Source organism: Eschrichtius robustus, chromosome 5 (genome assembly GCF_028021215.1).
Source record: "Eschrichtius robustus isolate mEscRob2 chromosome 5, mEscRob2.pri, whole genome shotgun sequence".
Lineage (NCBI taxonomy): Eukaryota > Metazoa > Chordata > Mammalia > Artiodactyla > Eschrichtiidae > Eschrichtius > Eschrichtius robustus.
This window is the reverse complement of record NC_090828.1, coordinates 115,774,025-115,789,380: the sequence shown is the minus strand read 5'-3', so window position 1 is coordinate 115,789,380 and position 15,356 is coordinate 115,774,025. Positions and strand designations below refer to the sequence as shown.

Below are 15,356 nucleotides of genomic sequence, written 5' to 3'. Positions count from 1 at the left end.
CGTGCCCTAACCATAAAACTAACTCTAACACTAACTCTAACACATACCCTATGCCGTACCCGAATCCGTACACTAAGCCGTACCCTAACCATAACCCTAACCCTAACCCTAAGCTAGCCTTGACTGCTTCTGCCTCCAATAGATTTCCTAAGCACAAGTGTTTTAAGAAACAGGTTAAAAAGAGAATCCTAATGTGATTCCTTTAAAATGGGTGTGTTCCTTATCTTATCCTAGTGTCTAAACTCTTCTCCATGGCTGGACCCCAAATAATATTCCTTTACATGGTAAGTGGTATCTAGAGAGTGGGATAGGTTTAATAAATACCCTAACCCTAACGCGTACCCTAACCCTAACGCGTACCCTAACCCTAAAACGTAACCTAATCCTAACCTGTTCCGAAAACCGAGCCCTAACTCTAAAACTAACCCTAACCCTAACCATAACACATACTCTACGCCGTAGCCGAACCCGTACCCTAAGCCGTACCCGAACCCTAACCCTAACCTTAAACCTAAGCTACCCTTGACTGCTTCTGCCTCCAATAGATTTCCTAAACACTTGTGTTTTAAGGAACAGATTAAAAAGAGAATCCCAAAGTGATTTCTTTATTATGGGTGTGTTCCTTATCTTATCCTAGTGTCTAAACTCTTCTCCATGGCTGGACCCCAAATAATATTCCTTTAAGTGCTAAGTGGTATCTAGAGAGAGGAATAGGGTTAATAAATAACCTAACCCTAACGTGTACCCTAATCCTATCCCCTACCCTAACCCTAACACGTACCCTAATCTTAACCCGTACCCTAAACCGAGCCCTAACCCCAAAACCAACCGTAACCCTAAGCCTAAACCACACCCTATGCCGTACGCGAACCCATACTCTAAGCCGTACCCTAACACTAACCTTTACCCTAACTCTAACCCTAAGCTAACCTTGACTGCTTCTGCCTCCAATAGATTTCCTAAACACTAGTGTTTTAAGGAACAGATTAAAAAGAGAATCCCAATGTGATTTCTTTATAATGGGTGTGTTCCTTATCTTATCCTAGTGACTAAACTGATCTCCATGGCCTGACCGAAAATAATATTCCTTTATGTGCTAAGTGGAATCTAGAGAGTGGGACAGGTTTAATAAATACCCTAACCCTAACGCGTACCCTAACCCTATCCCCTACCATTACCGTAAAACGTACCCTAACCCTAACCTTTACACTAAACCGAGCCCTAACCTTAAAACTAACCCGAAAACTAACCCTAACCCATACTCAAACCCGTACCCGAATCCGTACCCTAAGCCGTACCCTAACCCTAACCCTAACCCTAACCCTAAGCTACCCTTTACTTCTTCTGCATCCAATAGATTTCCTAAGCATTAGTGTTTTAAGGAACAGGTTAAAAAGAGAATCGTAATGTGATTTCTTTATAATGGGTGTGTTCCTTATCTTTTCCTACTGTCTAAACTCTTCTCCATGGCTGGACCCCAAATAATATTCCTTTACGTCCTAAGTGTTATCTAGAGTGTGGGATAGGTTTAATAAATACCCTAAACCTAATGCGTACCCTAACCCTAAACCCTACCCTAACCCTAACACGTACCCTAATCCTAATCCGTAACCTAAACTGAGCCCTAACCCTACAACTAACTCTAACCCTAACCCTATCACATGCCCTATGCCGTACCCAAATCCGTACCCTAAGCCGTACCCTAACCCTAACCCTAACCCCAACCCTAAGCTAGCCTTGACTGCTTCTGCCTCCAATAGATTTCCTAAGCACTAGTGTTTTAAGGAACAGGTTAAAAGGAGAATCCTAATGTGATTTCTTTATAATAGGTGTGTTCCTTATGTTATCCTAGTGTGTAAACTATTCTCCATGGGTGGACCCCAAATAATATTCCTTTACGTGCTAAGTGGTATCTAGAGAGTGGGATAGATTTAATAAATACCCTAACCCTAACGCGTACCCTAACCCTAACACCTACCCTAACCCTAACACGTACCCCAATACTAACCTGTACCCTAAACCGATCCCTAACGCTAAAACTAACCCTAACGCTAATCCTAACCCATACCCTAGGCCGTATCCGAACCTGTACCCGAAACCTAACCATAAGCAGTACCCTATCCCTAACCCTAAACATAACCCTAACCTACCCTTGACTGCTTCTGCATCCAATCGATTTCCTAAGCACTAGTGTTTTAAGGAACAGGTTAAAAAGAGAATCCCAATTTGATTTCTTTATTATGGGTGTGTTCCTTATCTTATACTAGTGTCTAAACTCTTCTCCATTGCTGGACCCAAAATAATATTCCTTTATGTGCTAAGTGGTTTCTAGAGAGTGGGATAGGTTTAATAAATAACCTAACCTTAACACGTACCCTAACCCTAACACCTACCCTTACACTAACACGTACACTAATCTTAAACCGTACCCTAAACCGAACCCTAACACTAAAACTAATGTAACCCTAACCCATACCTTACGCTGTACCCGAATCCGTACCCTGAGTCGTACCCTAACACTAACGCTAACCCAAATCTACCCTTGACTCCTTCTGACTCCAATAGATTTCCTAAGCACTAGTGTTTTAAGGAACAGGTTAAAAAGAGAATCCTAATGTGATTTCTTTATAATGGGTGTGTTCCTTATCTTATCCTAGTGTGTAAACTCTTCTCCATGGGGGAACCACAAATAATATTCCTTTACATACTAAGTGGTATCTAGAGAGTGGGACAGGTTTAATAAGTACCCTAACCCTAACGCGTACATTAACCCTAACCCCTACCCTAACCCTAACACTTAACGTAATCCTAACCTGTACCCTAAACCTAGACATAACCCTAAAACTAAAGCTAACCCTAACCCTAAACCATACCTACGACGTATCCGAACCTGTACCATATTCGTACCCTAACCCTAACCCTAAGGTACCCTTGACTGCTTCTGCCTCCAATTGATTTCCTAAACACTAGTGATTTAAGGAACAGGTTAAAAAGATAATCGTAATGTGATTCCTATATAACGGGTGTGTTACGTAACTTATCCTAGTGTCTAAACTCTTCTCCATGGCTGGACCCCAAATAATATTCCTTTACGTGCTAAGTGCTATGTAGAGAATGGGATAGGTTTAATAAACACCCTAACCCTAACACGTACACTAATCCCAACTCCTACCCTAACCCTAGCAGGTAACCTAATCCTAACCCGTTCCCAAAACCGAGCCCTAACTCTAAAATAACCCTAACACTAACCCTAACCCATACTCTACGCCGTACCCGAACACGTACCCTAAGCCGTACCCTAACCCTAACCCTAACCCTAAGCTACCCTTGACTGCTTCTGCCTCCAATAGATTTCCTAAGAACTAGTGTTTTAAGGAACAGGTTAAAAAGAGAATCCTAATGTGATTTCTTTATAATGAGTGTGTACCTTATCTTATCCTAATGTTTAAACACTCCTACATGGCTGGATCCCAAATAATATTCTTTACGTGCTAAGTGGTATCTAGAGAGTGGGATAGGTTTAATAAATACCCTAACCCTAACGCGTACCCTAACCCTATCCATTACCGTTACCCTAACCCGTACCCTAATCCTAACCTGTACCCTAAACCGAGCCCTAACCCTAAAACTAACCCTAAACCTAACCCTAAACCATACCCTACGACGTACCCAAACCCGTAACCGAACCCGAACCATAAGCCGTACCCTAACCCTAACCCTAACCCTAAGGTACCCTTGACTGCTTCTGCCTCCAATAGATTTCCTAAGCACTAGTGTTTTAAGGAACAGGTTAAAAATAGAATCCTAATGTGATTTCTTTATAATGGGTGTGTTCCTATCTAATCCTAGTGTCTAAACTCTTCTCCATGGCTGGACCCAAAAAATATTCCTTTACATGCTAAGTGGTATCTAGAGAGTGGGATAGGTTTAATAAATACCCTAAATCCAACACGTACCTTAACCCTAACGCCTACCCTAACCGTAACACGTACCCCAATCCTAACCCGTACCCTAAACCGATCCCTAACCCTAAAACTAATCTTAATCCTAACCCTAACCCATACCCTACGCCGTATCTGAACCCATACCCAAACCCGTACCATAAGCAGTACCCTAACCCTAACTCTAACCGTAAGCTACCCTTGACTGCTTCTGCTTCCAGTAGATTTCCTAAGCACTAGTGTTTTAAGGAACAGGTTAAAAAGAGAATCCTAATGTGATTTCTTTATAATGGGTGTGTTCCTTATCTTATCCTAGTGTCTAAACTCTTTTCCATGGCTGGATTCCAAATAATATTCTTTTACGTTCTAAGTGGTATCTAGAGAGTGGGATAGGTTTAATAAATACCCTAACCCTAACGCGTACCCAAATCCTAACCCCTACCCTAACCCTAACACCTACACTAATCGTAACCTGTACCCTAAACCGAGCCCTAACCCTAAAACTAAACGTAACCCTAACCCATACCCGAACCCGTACCCGAAACCGTACCATAAGCCGTACCCTAACCCTAACCCTAACCCTAAGGTACCCTTGACTGCTTCTGCCTCCAATAGATTTCTTAAACACTAGAGTTTTAAGAACAGGTTAAAGAGATAATCGTAATGTGATTCCTTTATAACGGGTGTGTTCCTTATCTTATCCTAGTGTCTAAACTCTTCTCCATGGCTGGACCCCAAATAATATTCCTTTACGTGCTAAGTGGTATCTAGAGAGTGGGATAGGTTTAATAAATACCCTAACCCTAACGCGTACCCTAACCCTAAAACGTAACCTAATCCTAACCCGTTCCGAAAACCAAGCCCTAAATCTAAAACTAACCCTAACCCTAACCCTAACCCATACTCTATGCGGTAGCCGAACCCGTACCCTAACCCTAACCCTAACTCTAACCTTAAACCTAAGCTACCCTTGACTGCTTCTGCCTCCAAAAGATTTCCTAAGCACTAGTGTTTTAAGGAACAGGTTAAAAAGAGAATCCTAATGTGATTTCTTTGTAATGGGTGTGTTCCTTATCTTATCCTAATGTCTAAACTCTTCTACATGGCTAGACCCCAAATAATATTCTTTATGTGCTAAGTGGTATCTAGAGAGTGGGATAGGTTTAATAAATACCCTAACCCTAACACGTACCCTAACCCTATCCCCTACCATTACCCTAACACGTACCCTAATCCTAACCTGTAACCTAAACCGAGCCCTAACCCTATAACTAACCCTAAACCATACCCTACGCCGTACCCGAACCTGTAACCGAACCCGTACCATAAGCCGTACACTAACCCTAAACCTAACCCTAAGGTACCCTTGAATGCTTCGGCCTCCAATAAATTTCCTAAGCACTAATGTTTTAAGGAACAGACTAAACAGAGAATCCTAATGTGATTTCTTTATAATGGATGTGTTCCTTATCCTATCCTAGTGTCTAAACTCTTTTCCATGGCTGGATTCCAAATAATACTCTTTTACGTTCTAAGTGGTATCTAGACAGTGGGATACGTTTAATAAATACCCTAAACCTAACACGTACCCTAACCCTAACCCGTACCCTAACCCTAACAAGTAAACTAATCTTAACCCGTACCTTAAACCGAGCCCTAACCCTAACCCTAACCCATACCCTACGCCGTACCCGAACCCGTACCTGAATCCGTACCCTAAGCCGTACCCTAACACTAACCCTAACACTAACCCTAACCCGAAGCTCCCCTTGACTCTTTCTGCCTCCAATAGATTTCCTAAGCACTAGTGTTTTAAGGAACAGGTTAAAAAGTGAATCCTAATGTGATTTCTTTATAATGGGTGTGTTCCTTATCTTATCCTAGTGTCTAAACTCTTCTCCATGGCTGGACCCCAAATAATATTCCTTTACGTCCTAAGTGTTATCTAGGGTGTGGGATAGGTTTAATAAATACCCTAAACCTAATGCACACCCTAAGACTAACCCCTACCCTAACCCTAACACGTACCCTAATCCTAACCTGTACCCTAAACTGAGCCCTAAACCTACAACTAACTCTAACCCAACCCTAACCCATGCCCTATGCCGTACCCGAATCCATACCTTAAGCCGTACCCTAACACTAACCCTAACACTAACCCTAACCCGAAGCTACCCTTGACTCCTTCTGCCTCCAATAGATTTCCTAAGCACTAGTGTTTTAAGGAACAGGTTAAAAAGAGAATCATAATGTGATTTCTTTATAATGGGTGTGTTCCTTATCTTATCCTAGTGTCTAAACTCTTCTCCATGGGGGAACCAGAAATAATATTCCTTTACATGCTAAGTGGTATCTAGAGAGTGGGATAGGTTTAATAAATAGCCTAACCCTAACGCGTACCCTAACCCTATCTCCTACCGTTACCCTAACACGTAGCCTAATCCTAACCTGTACCCTAAAACCGAGCCCTAACGGTAAAACTAACCCTAAACCTAACCCTAAACCATAACCTACGACATACCCACACCCGACCCGAACCCGTACCATGAGCCGTACCCTATACCTAACCCTAACCCTAAGGTACCCTTGACTGCTTCTGCCTCCAATACATTTCCTAAGCACTAGTGTTGTAAGGAACAGGTTAAAAAGTTAATCGTAATGTGATTTCTTTATAACGGGTGTGTTCCTTATCTTAACCTAGAGTCTAAACTCTTCTCCATGGCTGGACCCCAAATAATATTCCTTTACGTGCTAAGTGGTATCTAGAGAGTGGGATAGTTTTAATAAATAACCTAACCCTAACGCGTACCCAAATCCTAACCCCTACCTTAACCCTAACACCTACACTAATCCGAACCTGTACCCTAAACCGAGCCCTAACCCTAAAACTAAACATAACCCTAAACCATGTCCGAACCCGTACCCGAATCCGTACCCTAAGCCGTACCCTAACACTAACCCTAACCCTAACTGTAACCCGAAGCTACCCTGGACTGATTATTCCTCAAAAAGATTTCGTAACCACTATTGTTTTAATGAACACGTTAAAAAGATAATCGTAATGTGATTTCTTTATATCGGGTGTGTTCCTTATCTTATCCTAGTGTCTAAACTCTTCTCCATGGCTGGACACCAAATAATATTCCTTTACGTGCTAAGTGATATCTACAGTGTGGTATAGGTTTAATAAATACCCTAACCCTAACGTGTACCCTAATCCTATCCCCTACCTTAACCCTAACACGTACCCCAATCCTAACCCGTACTCTAAACCAAGCCCTAACCCTAAAACTAACCCTAACCCTAACCCTAAACCATACCCTATGCCATACTCTAACCCGTGCCCGAACCCGTACCCTAAGCCATACCCTAACACTAACCCTAACCCTAACCCTAAGCTATCCTTGACTGCTTCTGCCTCCAATAGATTTCCTAAACACTAGTGTTTTGAGGAACAGATTAAAAAGAGAATCCCAATGTGATTTCTTTATTACGGGTGTGTACATTATCTTATCCTAGTGTCTAAACTCTTCTCCATGGCTGGACCCAAAATAATATTCCTTTATGTGCTAAGTGGTATCTAGACAGTGGCATAGGTTTAATAAATAACCTAACCTTAAAGTGTACCCTAACCCTATCCACTACCCTAAGCCTAACACGTAGCCTAATCCTAACCCGTACCCAAAACCGAGCCCTAACCCTAAAACTAACCCTAATCCTAACCCTAACACAAAACCTAAGCCATACCCGAACCCGTACCCTAACCCTAACGCTAACCCTAAGCTACCCTTGGCTGCTTCTACCTCCATTAGATTTCCTAAGCACTAGTGTTTTAAGGAACAGGTTAAAAAGAGAATCCTAATGTCACTTCCTTATTATAAGTGTGTTCCTTATGTTATCCTAGTGTGTAAACTATTCTCCATGGCTGGACCCCAATTAATATTCCTTTACGTGCTAAGTGGTATCTAGAGATTGGGATAGGTTTAATAAATACCCTAACCCTAATGCGTACCCTAACCCTAACCCCTACCCTAACCCTAACACGTACACCTATCCTAACCCGTACCCTAAACTGATCCCTAACCCTAACCCTAACCCTAAACCATACCCTATGCCGTACCCGAACCCGTACCGGAAACCTTACCATAAGCAGTACCCTAACCCTAATCCTAACCCTAACCCTAAGCTACCCTTGACTGCTTCTGCATCCAATAGATTTCCTAAGCATTAGTGTTTTAAGGAAGAGGTTTAAAAGAGAATCCTATTGTGATTTCTTTATAATGGGTGTGTTCCTTATCTTTTCCTACTGTCTAAACTCTTCTCCATGGCTGGACCCCAAATAATATTCCTTTACGTCCTAAGTGTTATCTAGGGTGTGGGATAGGTTTAAAAAATACCCTAAACCTAATGCGCACCCTAAGACTAACCCCTACCCTAACCCTAACACGTACCCTAATCCTAACCCGTACCCTAAACTGAGCCCTAAACCTACAACTAACTCTAACCCAACCCTAACCCATGCCCTATGCCGTACCCGAATCCATACCCTAAGCCGTACCCTAACCCTAACCCTAACCCTAACCCTAAGCTACCCTTGACTGCTTCTGCCTCCAATAGATTTCCTAAACACTAGTGTTTTAAGGAACAGATTAAAAAGAGAATCCCAATGTGATTTCTTTATTATGGGTGTGTTCCTTATCTTATACTAGTGTCTCAACTCTTCTCCATGGCTGGACCCAAAATAATATTCCTTTATGTGCTAAGTGGTATCTAGAGAGTGGGATAAGTTTAATAACTAACCTAACCTAAACGCGTACCCTAACCCTATCCCCTACCCTAACCCTAACACGTAACCTAATCCTAACCTGTACCCTAAACCGAGCCCTAACCCTAAAACTAACCCTAATCCTAACCCTAACACAAAACCTAAGCCATACCCGAACCCGTACCCTAAGCCGTACCCTAACCCTAACAATAACCCTAATCTACCCTTGACTGCTTCTACCTCCATTAGATTTCGTAAGCACTAGTGTTTTAAGGAACAGGTTAAAAAGATAATCCTAATGTCATTTCTTTATAATAGGTGTGTTCCTTATGTTATCCTAGTCTGTAAACTATTCTCCATGGCTGGACCCCAAATAATATTCCTTTACATGCTAAGTGGTATATAGAGATTGGGATAGGTTTAATAAATACCCTAACCCTAATGCATACCCTAACCCTAACCCCTACCGTAACCCTAACACGTACCCCAGTACTAACCCGTACCCTAAACCGATCCCTAACCCTAAAACTAAACCTAACCCTAACCCATACCCTACGCCGTACCCGAACCCGTACCCGAAACTTTACCATAAGCAGTACCCTAACCCTATCCCTTACCCTAAGGTACCCTTGACTGCTTCTGCCTCCAATAGATTTCCTAAGCACTAGTGTTTTAAGGAACAGGTTAAAAAGAATTCTAATGTGATTACTTTATAATGGGTGTGTTCCTTATCTTTTCCTACTGTCTAAACACTTCTCCATTGCTGGACCCAAAATAATATTCCTTTATGTGGTATCTAGAGAGTGGGACAGGTTTAATAAATAACCTAACCTTAACGCGTACCCTAACCCTAACCCTAACCCATACTCTACGCCGTACCCGAACCCGTACCCGAAACTTTACCATAAGCAGTACCCTAACCCTATCCCTAACCCTAAGGTACCCTTCACTGCTTCTGCCTCCAATAGATTTCCTAAGCACTAGTGTTTTATGGAACAGGTTAAAAAGATAATCGTAATGTGATTCCTTTATAACGGGTGTGTTCCTTATCTTATACTAGTGTCTAAACTCCTCTCCATGGCTGGACCCGAAATAATATTCCTTTACCTGCTAAGTGGTATCTAGAGAGTGGGATAGGTTTAATAAATACCCTAACCCTAACACGTACCTTAATCCTAACCCCTACCCTAACCCTAACACGTAACCTAATCCTAACCCGTACCAAAAAACCGAGCTCTAACTCTAAAACTAACCGTAAACCTAACACTAACCTATACTGCACGACGTACCCAAAACCGTACCCTAAATAGTACCCTAGCCCTAACCCTAACCCTAAGCTACCCTTGACTGCTTCTGACTCCAATAGATTTCCTAAGCACTAGTGTTTTAAGGAACAGGTTAAAAAGAGAATCCAAATGTGATTTCTTTATAATGGGTGTGTTCCTTCTGTTATCCTAATGTCTAAAGTCTTATACATGGCTGGACCCCAAATAATATTCCTTTACGTGCTAAGTGGTATCTAGAGAGTGGGATAGGTTTAATAAATAGCCTAACCCTAACGCGTACCCTAACCCTATCTCCTACCGTTACCCTAACACGTAGCCTAATCCTAACCTGTACCCTAAAACCGAGCCCTAACGGTAAAACTAACCCTAAACCTAACCCTAAACCATAACCTACGACATACCCACACCCGACCCGAACCCGTACCATGAGCCGTACCCTATACCTAACCCTAACCCTAAGGTACCCTTGACTGCTTCTACCTCCAATACATTTCCTAAGCACTAGTGTTGTAAGGAACAGGTTAAAAAGTTAATCGTAATGTGATTTCTTTATAACGGGTGTGTTCCTTATCTTAACCTAGAGTCTAAACTCTTCTCCATGGCTGGACCCCAAATAATATTCCTTTACGTGCTAAGTGGTATCTAGAGAGTGGGATAGGTTTAATAAATACCCTAACCCTAACGCGTACCTTAACCCTAACCCCTACCCTAATCCTAACACGTAACCTAATCCTAACCCGTACCCAAAACCGAGCCCTAACTGTAAAACTAACCCTAACCCTAACCCTAACGCATACTCTGCACCGTACCAGAACCCATACCCTAAGCCGTACACTATCCCTAACCCTAAACCTAAGCTACCCTTGATTGCTTCTGCCTCCAATAGATTTCCTAAGCACTAGTGTTTTTTTTTTTTTGTTTTTTTTTTTTACATATTTACTTTTTATTGAATTTGTTAATGTTACAGAGTTTTTGCACTGCCAAACCATGCCTGAGAATTCAAAGAAAGAAATGGTACAATGGACAGCCTCATCCACCCATCATACAGCATATTAAAACTTGATTCATGTGCATTTTGATAATTTCACAATCTTTTAAAAAGTTATAACAAGGGTTGGAATTTTTAAATCTCCTGCAGGTCTTCAGATTTCTATGCCATTAAGTAACATTTCCACATATTCATCTCATTCCTCAATAACATAACCCCCAACAAAGTTTTGCTGGAAAAAAATGCATACTTTTTAGGGGAAATATGTGGCTCAAGGTCCAAGAGGTTACTTGTTAAAAGGTTTCTGGTTCTCAAATGAAGTCTTCAGATTAACCAAGAATCCTTTCTCACTCATCCAACCTCTCCTTGGCTGGCTCAGCTACTCACCCAAGTACACCAGAACGTAGGCATCCTGCCTGCCACTTCAAATAATGCCAACATTATTGCCCAGATATGGTTTGCATCTGACAGCAGATGACTCTGTAACACTCCTAGGAGTGCGATTCCTGCACTGACACTTATCAAGACTGAACTCCTAGAGGAAAATGCTCCCACATCAGGAGTTTTACTCACCCATTTGCTTCACTCTTGCCAGTAGCAAGTCTGCAACTCCTACATTTGGCAAAGGGATTTTATTATAGAGAAACCCAGACTCTGCATCAAGTGGTCACAAGCCACTTTGAAATATTTCTATTGAACCGAAGATACAAAACTAGGAAATTACCAGACTATCTCATTAGATGGAAAGACTTTTCAGTAATCCTGGGTAGCGTCCTGATGTCCTTTTCCAGGACTAAAAATTACTGGATAGTTTAAGCTGTAATCATTAAAAACAGAAGTGCTACATCACCTGTCTTTCGCCCCCGACTCTCCAAATGAACACCATAAAAAGACACACCAGGAGGTTGATGACAGAGCTAGGCTGGGACAATCACTGCGTCTAATACCTTAAACGTTTGGGCACAAGTGCATCTGGAATTCTTGTCAGAGATCATGCAAGATCCATGAAACTTCAGTGGGTTTTAGGTTGAGGTTCTGCTCTCACTGCTTTGAATTTATAAGGACACATCTGTGACTCCCTTGGCCTGAGCAGAAAATATACTCTTTCCACCAGTTTACTATACAACTTAGACCTGATTAGAGGAAGCTTTAGCAGCACCTGAAGTAGAGCCCCCTGCATCTACTGCCCTTTACATCAAAGGCCATCTGGTTCTGCTCTAGGGATTGGCAAATTCACGAGACGTTTCACAATTCCAATGCATATTTCAGGTTACTTAGCCAAGCAATATGCTCTGTCAAAGAACTATTCCAAGTCAAAGCAAAAAAAAGAAAGAAAAAAAAGAAAGAAAAAAAAAAGCCTTAATATGGAACACAGAAAAAGCACTACCCAAATAAAAAATTACTAAAAAAAATAAGATTATTCCCTCCCCACCCCTTTTCCCACTTGGTGACCCGAGTTTGGTTGAATTTAATTTGTGGTTACCTCAGAATACAACTCAAAGTTTAAATTATAAATCACAGCCCTACACAGATTATCTGAACACATCAGTTCTTTTGAGAGCGGCATGTTCCGGGAAGTCTAATACCCACTACAGAGTGTTCCTTATGAATGGGGCACAGGACAGGTTAATTAAGGTCACTTAAATCTTCATCTTTTACAGCAGATCAGAACCCAGATGGCTGACTTTCTGCAGAATTTCTGATAGGAATCCAGTAGAGCTGGTTTCAAGTTTCACATCGACACTTAAAAGCTGTAACCTTCTTATCCAGAAGTTGTGATCCACATGAAGTCCACAATGAATGCAGCAAATCTGAGGTAGTCAACCCTTACGAAGGCTCAGTATTTCCGGCTTTCTACATGCTTGGCAGTGGACTGCAGGGATGGGAACTGTGTATCACTGTAGATTTCTGGTGGTCCTTGGGGGGCTTTCCTTGTTGTGGTCAACCTGGCCCCAGGAGGCCTATACACGCCACTAGTCATTGTCGGTTCTGGGGTTTCTGTAACAACTACTGGAGCAGGAGGTGCTTGTACCGAAGCTGTTTTATTCCAGGGACCTGAAGATTTTTCTACACCACCACCACCTCCTCCGCCTTCTTCCCAGTTATCACCTGGATCTTCTCTTTTTTCATTTTCATCTTCTTCCTTTTCACTTATTTGCATTGCTTGAACTCTTAGGCCGCTGTAATCAACCTCTTTTTGCTCAAATTCTTTCCACTCATCTTCATCCTTTGTCACAACCTTGGTGGCGGCCCCAGGGCCCGTGGCCCCCGCGCCCGCGGTCCCGCTGTCGCCCGGCCGGGTCCCCGCGCCCGCCCCACCGCCCGCCGCGCCCGCGGCTCCGCTGCTCCCGCCGGCGCCGCCCGCCGAGCCCGTGGCGCTCGCCGCCCGGTTGCTCCGCTCCTTCTTCTTCTTCTTGTCTCTCTTGGCGAAGAAGTTGTCCAGGCTCCGCTCCTCCATCTCAGCCATGGTCGCGGCCTCCTCGGCCCGGATGGGTGGGGCCGGCGGCGGGCGCTGCCCGCGGGGCTCCGAGCTCGGGGTCGAGGCCGGCTCGGCGCTCAAGCTCCCGGGCGCGGCGACGCCTCAGCCCCGCGGGGTCGCCGAGGCGTTTGCGTTGGGGCGAGCGGCTCCCCCCGCGTGCTGGCGAACGGTGGTACGGCCCTCCTTGGGGCTCGCGTGCCGCTGCTGCCGCCCCGCCCGCCCGGGCTGCAGCGACAGCGGTGCAGGATCCCGCCCGCTCCGCAGCCGGAGGGCAAAGGGAACGTGCGGGCCAGAGGTTCCAGTCAGCACTCGTGTTTTAAGGAACAGGTTAAAAAGAGAATCCTAATGTGATTTCTTTGTAATGGGTGTGTTCCTTGTCTTATCCTAATGTCTAAACTCTTCTACATGGCTAGACCCCAAATAATATTCTTTATGTGCTAAGTGGTATCTAGAGAGTGGGATAGGTTTAATAAATACCCTAAACCTAATGCGTACACTAACCCTAACCCCTACCCTAACCCTAACACCTACACTAATCCTAATTCGTACCCTAAACCGAGCCCTAACCTTAAAACTAACCCTAACCCTAACCCTAACCCATACTCGAACCCGTTCCCGAATCCGTACCCTAAGCCGTACCCTAACACTAACCCTATCCCTAACACTAACCCGAAGCTACCCTTGACTGCTTATGCCTCAAATAGATTTCCTAAGCCCTAGTGTTTTAGGGAACAGGTAAAAAAGAGAATCCTAATGTGATTTCTTTATAATGGGTTTGTTCCTTATCTTTTGCTACTGTCTAAACACTTCTCCATGGCTGGAACCCAAATAATATTCCTTTACGTGCTAAGTGTTATCTAGAGTGTGGGATAGGTTTAATAAATACACTAAACCTAATGCGTACCCTAACCATAACCCCTACCCTAACCCTAACACGTACCCTAATACTAAGCCGTAACCTAAACTGAGCCCTAACCCTAAAACTAACGCTAACCCTAACTCTAACCAATACCCTATGCCGTACCCGAATCCGTACCCTAAGCTGTACCCTAACCATATGCCTAACCCTAACCGTAAGCTAGCCTTGACTGCTGCTGCCTCCAATAGATTTCCTAAGCCCTAGTGTTTTAAGAAACAGGTTAAAAAGAGAATCCTAATGTGATTTCTTTATAATGGGTGTGTTCCTTATCTTATCCTAGTGTCTAAACTCTTCTCCATGGGGGAACCACAAATAATATTCCTTTACATGCTAAGTGGTATCGAGAGAGTGGGATACGTTTAATAAATACCCTAATCCTAAAGTGTACCCTAACCCTAAACCGTACCCTAACCCTAACAAGTACACTAATCTTAAACCGTATCCGAAACTGAGCCCTAACCCTAAAACTAACCCTAACACTAACCCATACCCTACGCCGTACCCGAACCAGTACCCGAATCCGTACCCTAAGCCGTAACCTAACACTAACCCTAACACTAACCCTAACCCGAAGCTACCCTTGACTCCTTCTGCCTCCAATAGGTTTCCTAAGCACTAGTGTTTTATGGAACAGGTTAAAAAGATAATCGTAATGTGATTCCTTTATAACGGGTGTGTTCCTTATCTTATACTAGTGTCTAAACTCCTCTCCATGGCTGGACCCGAAATAATATTCCTTTACGTGCTAAGTGGTATCTAGAGAGTGGGATAGGTTTAATAAATACCCTAACCCTAACGCGTACCTTAACCCTAACCCCTACCCTAACCCTAACACGTAACCTAATCCTAACCCGTACCAAAAAACCGAGCTCTAACTCTAAAACTAACCCTAAACCTAACACTAACCCATACGGCACGACGTACCCAAACCCGTACCCTAAATAGTACCCTAGCCCTAACCCTAACCCTAAGCTACCC

At 43.2% G+C, this 15,356-nt stretch overlaps 1 pseudogene; it reads right to left on the bottom strand.

The window, feature by feature from the left end:
• Positions 1–12,412: 12,412 nt before the first annotated feature.
• Positions 12,413–13,645, bottom strand: LOC137765403 (protein CDV3 homolog pseudogene; annotated as a pseudogene).
• Positions 13,646–15,356: the final 1,711 nt, after the last annotated feature.